This window comes from Aplysia californica, unplaced genomic scaffold, assembly GCF_000002075.1.
Source record: "Aplysia californica isolate F4 #8 unplaced genomic scaffold, AplCal3.0 scaffold00146, whole genome shotgun sequence".
NCBI lineage: Eukaryota > Metazoa > Mollusca > Gastropoda > Aplysiida > Aplysiidae > Aplysia > Aplysia californica.
The window spans coordinates 669467-676837 of NW_004797416.1; positions in this window are offsets into that span (position 1 = coordinate 669467).

A 7371-nucleotide genomic window follows, 5' to 3' on the forward strand; every position below is an offset into this window, starting at 1 on the left:
TTGGGGGGGGGGGGGTCAGTTTACTGGACATAATAGGTATGTATTTTTAAGGTAGAAAACAAAGTCCTTCGACTAGACCACGAACTAAAGGGAATATATACAACAAAAGATTACATTGATTCAGACTTGATTATTAAACATTCACACGTCATTCGAATTCAAAATCTGCAGCTACAGAATGGTCGGAACCACCTGAACTAGAGACATCTGTCATGTACGTGCAACAAAATAAATGCTATGTCGCTACTTCAGAATTACAAAGTTCTGTCTGACATTTTGGCCGTTTTGAGTTGCTAAGACAATGAGATCAAAAACCGAATATTCTACCTGCTCTATCAAAAATCGTAAAATTATCCGGAGTCGTTATCTGGTTATTCAGATAATTGCATTTGAAAGTGCTAAACATAATATGAAACTCAAAATTCATGACGTCAAATTTATCCTAGTTATGTACTGAGCAGATAGCATCTGACAATTCCGAGGTAGCGATGTATAAATAACATGAATAAATATAAAATGTTGCACACACCTGAAAGACATATAGTGATCCCTTAAGTTGCATTTGTGCACTCAAAACAAACGATTACAGGGGAAGGATACAACAAAGACCTCCATGAGAAAGTTAAAATACCACTTGACTTTGACAGAAATGTTCGTGAACAGATAAGTACATACATGTATTATACCTAAATATAACGTCTGAGTTTAAGGTACGTTTACTTCTTAAACCAAAATTAAGAAAACTGGGACATAAATGTATATATTTATTGCTATGTTTGATTTTGTTCAGGTATGCACGCCAATTTTTACTTTCACAACAACAAATATATGACTTCCATTTTTCCTGTGTCTGCAGCTTGACATGTCAGGGGTCGCAACCTTTAAATCTGTTCCTCCCATAACACTTTACTCTTTGAAAAAACGGGGAAAAACTCACATTTGAAATAGTGAAGAGCACCACAACGTATGCTCACATCGAAGTTGTTCTATACATAGGAAGATCATCGCGTAAAACATTAAAATAATTAGGTCAAGAAGTCCTAATTCGGACAACAATCCATTCGTCATAACAGGCATCAAACATGGCTAGTGCATTGCTTAAAACCTTAACGGAAACCCTTACAAATGACATTACAAACTACGCTTATAAATAGCATCATAAAATTACCATCCTCGGGCAGCATGGTGGCCCTGATAATGGATACATTCTCTAAGACGACTGGGAGTTTGTCGAACCTGGACCCATACTGCGCAGCCAGAGCCTCCCAGGCAATGAAGAGATAGCCAGTTCCAGGGAACAGTTTCACACCGTTCAGCTGGAAGGAGATGAAAATGGCAATCTATATATAACCAACCGGGAGAGATTTACCTTTGAAAGGGGTGTTAAACCTACACCATTTCATATTCGTTCATCCAAAAGTGCAAAAGAAGCTCCATAAAACGAAATATGCAGAGTGCCAAGTCCCAATATTGCAGAAATATACATAATATATGAAAGGAAAATGGAATTAGATGTGCTCCTTTCGGTTTTGGGGAGTGAATGAAATTTTTACAACTGACCTGAGCGTTTTGACTCAGAATGTTTTTCCAACAAAGAGAAATTGTTTCTAGACAAACACAAAATAGAATGACCCTACCTCTATAGGACCACACATGTGCCTTCATGTAGTTTAGTAAACTCAAAACCAAAGAATACCTTAGACAGGGTAATGTGTATATGAACAGACAAGGACTTGAAAGGATTCGTGCTCTTAAACACAGGCTATGATGAAAACAATGGTAGGTCAGCAAAAATATAGTTGGTATTAAAAAGCAAACTATCAAATTAAGATTGCACTTGGGCATTTGAATGTCCGTGTGATAGCCTAGCTTGACTTCCAGACCATGTACATTTATACATTGTGATATCATGCATCAGTTATACTGAACTTTATTTATTTAAGAGGGGGGGGGGGCGTAATGTGACCTCACCTGATGGCCAAAAATGTAAGTGGCATTCCCGTTCTCTGAAAAGTCAAATGAGACCTCAAAAGCATCGCTGCTAGTTCCAGATATGTCGTCAATATGTGGAATCCTGTGGAAAGGAAGGGGGGGCGGATTTCAGAGTTGGTTTAACAACATCAAAGTCATTAGAAGACTTTTTCGGTCATGTCTAGCTCGTGACATGCACATGTATATAACATATTGATTAGAGAGTTTAAAAACTAGGTAACAAGTGTAACCTGAACACCTCCATGTGAGTCCATTGTTTTGTCTCCTGTGTGTTGCACTATGTGTCATCTGAACATCTTCATGTGATGCCACAGTGTGTTGTGTTCTGCGCTGTGTGTTATTCTGTGTGTTGTGCTATTTGTTACCTAAATTCTCCATGTGATTCCACTCTGCTGAGTGCATTGTGTTATGCTGTGTGTTGTATGTTGTGTAGTGTGTTGTGCTGTGTGTTACCTGAGCACCTCCATGTGACTCCACTGTGCTGTGTGCAGTGTGTTATGCTGTGTGTTGTGCTGTGTGTTGAATGTGTTGTATTGTGTAATACCTGAACACCTCCGTGTGACTCCACTGTTGGGCAATAAGTGGAGAGATGAGCGGGGTCTTTGGGGGCACTGGGAACTTCACTTCTGGGAAGATACTTAAGGGCCGCATGTCACAACCGTTGATGTACATGCTGAAAGAAGAATATTAAGTGGTTGTTACTGGTAATGTTATTGTACTTTATGTATGACAGAATACATAAAGGTTGGAATATCCAGGAGTTTACAGTGTCATCATATTTGGACGATACTTTAATCAATCTTTAAGTATATGGAATTTAGATATTATTCTCGAAAAAGGAGTACATTTGGACTAGTATCTTATATTGTAATTCATGTGTAAAAGTCGGCTCCGCCGACCTACGGAGTCATAAACTGGTACATCCCAGGACATCTGCCATAAATTCTGTTCATTTCCATTTATCCTGAGAATAAGTGAGAATCTCAGTAGAAATTCCATTTGTCATATTCAAGGGTGTTTCAACGCCATACTTACAACTTTTCAATAGCTTCCACGTGTACTCAAATTGTGCTAATACTACATTTGGCATACAAAGAGGGAAAAGGTAGTTGCGCACACTTCATTTTCCATACTGAGGTGAATGCTGCTACAATACGTGACTCACTTGCCAAGGTTCTCAAAGCAGTACATCGCATTATCCGGGTGGTTCTTTTTCATCAGCGACGCATACACACTAGTTGGTCCAAAGCTACGTTTGAGAAGAGACTGCAGCAAGCCGTGTGGGGCAATTTCAACAACTAAGGAGTCCTTTGGCAGCTATGGAGTGATAAGGTGAGGTGAGCGGCCGGCACACACACATACACATGTACACACACATACACACACATACACTAAAACACACACACACACACACACACACACACACACACACACACACACACACACAAGAACACACACACACACATACACACATACACTCACACACACACACAAGGAAGTATTAGCCAGAAGGTAGCACTCTGTATATCAAATTGCCACTACACCTAGAGGTATAAGTAATAAAATTATAGGGGCTGTCCTCGGTGTTTCAACGCACTATCATGGAATTAAGAGGAATTAATAAGTGTCGAAATCTTCTCAAGCGGCTAACGCAATTGCACTGAATAATATCCACAGGAAGGAAACACCCCACCTCATCAGTAGGCATGGATGTAAACGCATGTGCCATGTTCCGATCTACAATACTTATACCCACACTATGCAAAAAGAAATGCTAAAATCATGGATGATCTCACATTCACAGCACAAAAAGAGCAAAGGCACTTTGAAATTTCAATTACCCACTACTGCATGCGGCGTCTGTCCCTTTCTGCCCAATGCCTATGCCCCCACCATCACTAAGTGCCGGCCAACTCTTAGGCCTACTTATTGCACCGGCATGATATGTAGTTTGGTAGTTCAGCTCTTTGCTGCTGCACCCAGAAAACTTGAGTTCAATTCCCGTATGGGTAGGATTTTTACTGGTGTTATTACTGATACATTATATCCCTCTCACTCCAGGGTCGAAGCCAGGCTTCTAAATTACCAAACTGTGTAGATGGTGGCGTAAAACACCTAGATTAAAAAAGCTAATAAAATGTGTTTACCGATTGTGCAATGTCATGGAAGTTCACCCCATTGCAGTAGTTGTAGGTGTAGTACTCGATGCCCCCGTGTTTGGCATCCTCCTTGCCCCAGTCACTGCGAGGGTAACAGGAGCTCAGCCATTTGGGAGACCTCAACTTGTTGGACAGTTTCTGGAAGGCAACACGGGGTGAGAAGCAAACATTGAGCTTTGTCAGACACGTGAAGTATTGAATAATATTGTTTTTCTTCTGTAAGTAACAATTTCGACAGTCTTAAAGAGTTCCTATAATAGTTGAGTCCTCTTTACTAAAGTCGTTATGGCCAATCTTGAAAGTTCACGTTGAAAATTGTATGAAGCCCTGAGAAGATCAGCAACACTAGCAAAACCATCATTGTCGTCAACTACAGGAGGATGGGGAAGAAGAAGAGTTGCTATAAGAAGAGGTAGAAGGGGGGGGGGAATGAGGATGGGAAAAAAAGGATGAAAAAGAGGGAGGGGAGAAACAACACCATCGCCGTTTTCACCAACTGCAGGACTATTATCATTATTATTATTATTATTGTTCTTCTTCTTCTTGTTGTTGAAATTATTTTCATTATTGTTATCCTAATTATTGTTTGTGTATGACATACATTGTGTAAAAGTCTCCTCAGCTCTCCCTCAGACTTGCGGATGAGTCTGCTGTGGAAGGCAGTGCCGAGTGAATCGACCTCTTTCGCAAAGATGTTTCTACTCTCAAGTTGTGCAACGAATGCGTCAATAGCACCTGAAGGGCCACTAACGGTCACAGAGTCCTCAGCGTTGTGGCAGGCAATGTCAATCTCAGGGGGCACGATCTTCTTCAGCTCTTCCAAAGTCATGCCTGAAACAAGAAAAAAAGTGTTGTTGAAATTCTGGTTATTTGAAAGCCACACCGGCGTCTGTTGTTAAGCCGTCAGGCGCTTTGCTGAAGAGACCTGAGTTTGAGTGCCGTGTGGGGAGGATTTTTATCGAGTGTCTCTCTAATGCTGGGACGTTGTATTCTTATAGGTCCGGGTAGCCGTGACAGATGAATTATCTAAGTTATGTCATTTAGGGCGTAAATACATTTTCCTGTTTAAGGCCATCACCGCTCGTGAAAATATAAAGCACACAGTATGATAGTAAGAATTTACACAAATATAGCTAAAAACGCTAGACCGAATATGATCAGAAACCTACATTTTAAAAAAACCTGTAATGGAACTCCCAACTAGTTTATAGAAAGCACAAACCTCAACTCATTTTTCATTATTGAATTTGATATTTCTTATGAAGATTTTGTTAAAATATGAATATATATATATATATATATATATATATATATATATATATATATATATATATATATATATATATATATATTATATATATATATTTCACAAAGGCTTCACCAATGGCTGCCATTTTGCCCTGCGTCTCTGTAGTAGACGCCGCAGCCCTGACACGGCACACAGGAATGAGCATGGCCTCCTCTCGGTTCAGACAACCGTCGGCGTATCCAGCAGCCACCTCGCCCAGGGAGTGGCCGAAGATGAAGTCCGGCTGGACACCCATAGCACTCAGCATGTCCAGTAGAGCCACCTGTTTCATTGGAGGGGTTGGGGGACAAGCACAAAGTAAAGGAATTGCACACGCAACTGTGTGCATAGAAAATAAATACCCATTTTCATCATGTGCATAAACAAACTAGAAAATCCAGCCGTAACAAAACATAAAACCTTGTCTACAGTACTGTTTTTTAAATTAATAATTATCAAATGCCTATATAATAAATACCTATTTTCATCCTGTACATAATTATATTTACAAATTAGAAAAACTAGCCAGAGTTAAAAAAATAAACCGTGTCTACTGTACTGTTTTAAACAATAATCTAACACAATAATAGCTCTAAATTCACTTGGCAGAGTGTAATGTTCCTAGAACAGAGTCGGCACTGACTGGAAGACGGGCGCCCGTGGAAGGAGGGGGGGGGGTGTCAGTCAAACTTTCTATGCTATTCGGGTCTTACTGGTTTTTTACCACAACCCTATCAGCTTTTCAGCTACTCGTTGTGCTGTATACGAGTGTCTAAACTTTTCATTATTTAACTTTATGGGTGTTCAGTTACTACAACCGCCATCGTCACACTGGCGCCTGTGGTTTTAGTTGCAGTCAGGTGCTTTGCCATCGCACACAGAAGACCTTAGTTCGATTACCATGGGAGGAGGTTTTTTTTATCGAGTATCTCCATCGGGTATGCTGGGGCGTAATATCCCTCTCAGCCTGGATTGGCCCCGAGAGACAGTGTGGAGGTCCGCCTCCTAGATCACCTAAATTGTTTTGATAAAGACGTAAAACATCTACATTTAAACAACAACCACCAGCACAACGTACCTGTATGACAGGGATACAGACGCCAAAGCCGTATCCTGGCTCTATTTGGTCGTTGGTACCGTTCAAGATGTGCTCGTACAAGTCCACGTTGTGGTTCCTCTTCAATATCTGTCCAAGGAAATAAACGACACAGACAAGGGTAAAAAAACATCATAACCATCACAATGTTGGGGCCACCTACGGCTACATGGCACTGGGTCACACAGAGTAAGCCCGAAGGCTGCTGTGTACAAACAAAAATAAAAAGGGGAAAACGTTATCCACATGCTTTCGAACACATCTCCGTTTTACTTTTAAATAAGCTCTTATATTGGAAATTAAAGGAGCAAATATTATACAGCATTAATGAGCCATGGAGTCCAGCAAAAGCAGCCTGATATTATTAGAGTGCTGAGGAGGGATGGAGGGAGGGGGCAACTCTTCGCTAATTAATATTCAAAGAAGGAGTCCAGTGAGAATGAAGATTAACTCTAATCACTCATATTATCATGCCATTTATGCCAAGAGTATGCAGTAGACTACAGACCGGGTTTACGTAAATAAGAGAGTTAAGAAATTAGCTGACCATCTTCAGCCAATTGAAAGTTGAAGACATTATAAAAGTATACAAAACTACATGTTATTCTAAAGCGTTGCTGGCAGACAAATTTGCAATGGAAGAATGTAACATTGTAGAAAGTTCCCTTGATCATATTATAAATATTATAAATGATGAGTACCTGAAAACATCTGCTAATAGTACATCAACATTGCGAGCTGGTATGGACAATCAAAAAAGTAATACATTATAATATACACCATAAAACAAAACGAAGACAACAATTAATTACTTCATACAAACTCAGGATGATGAA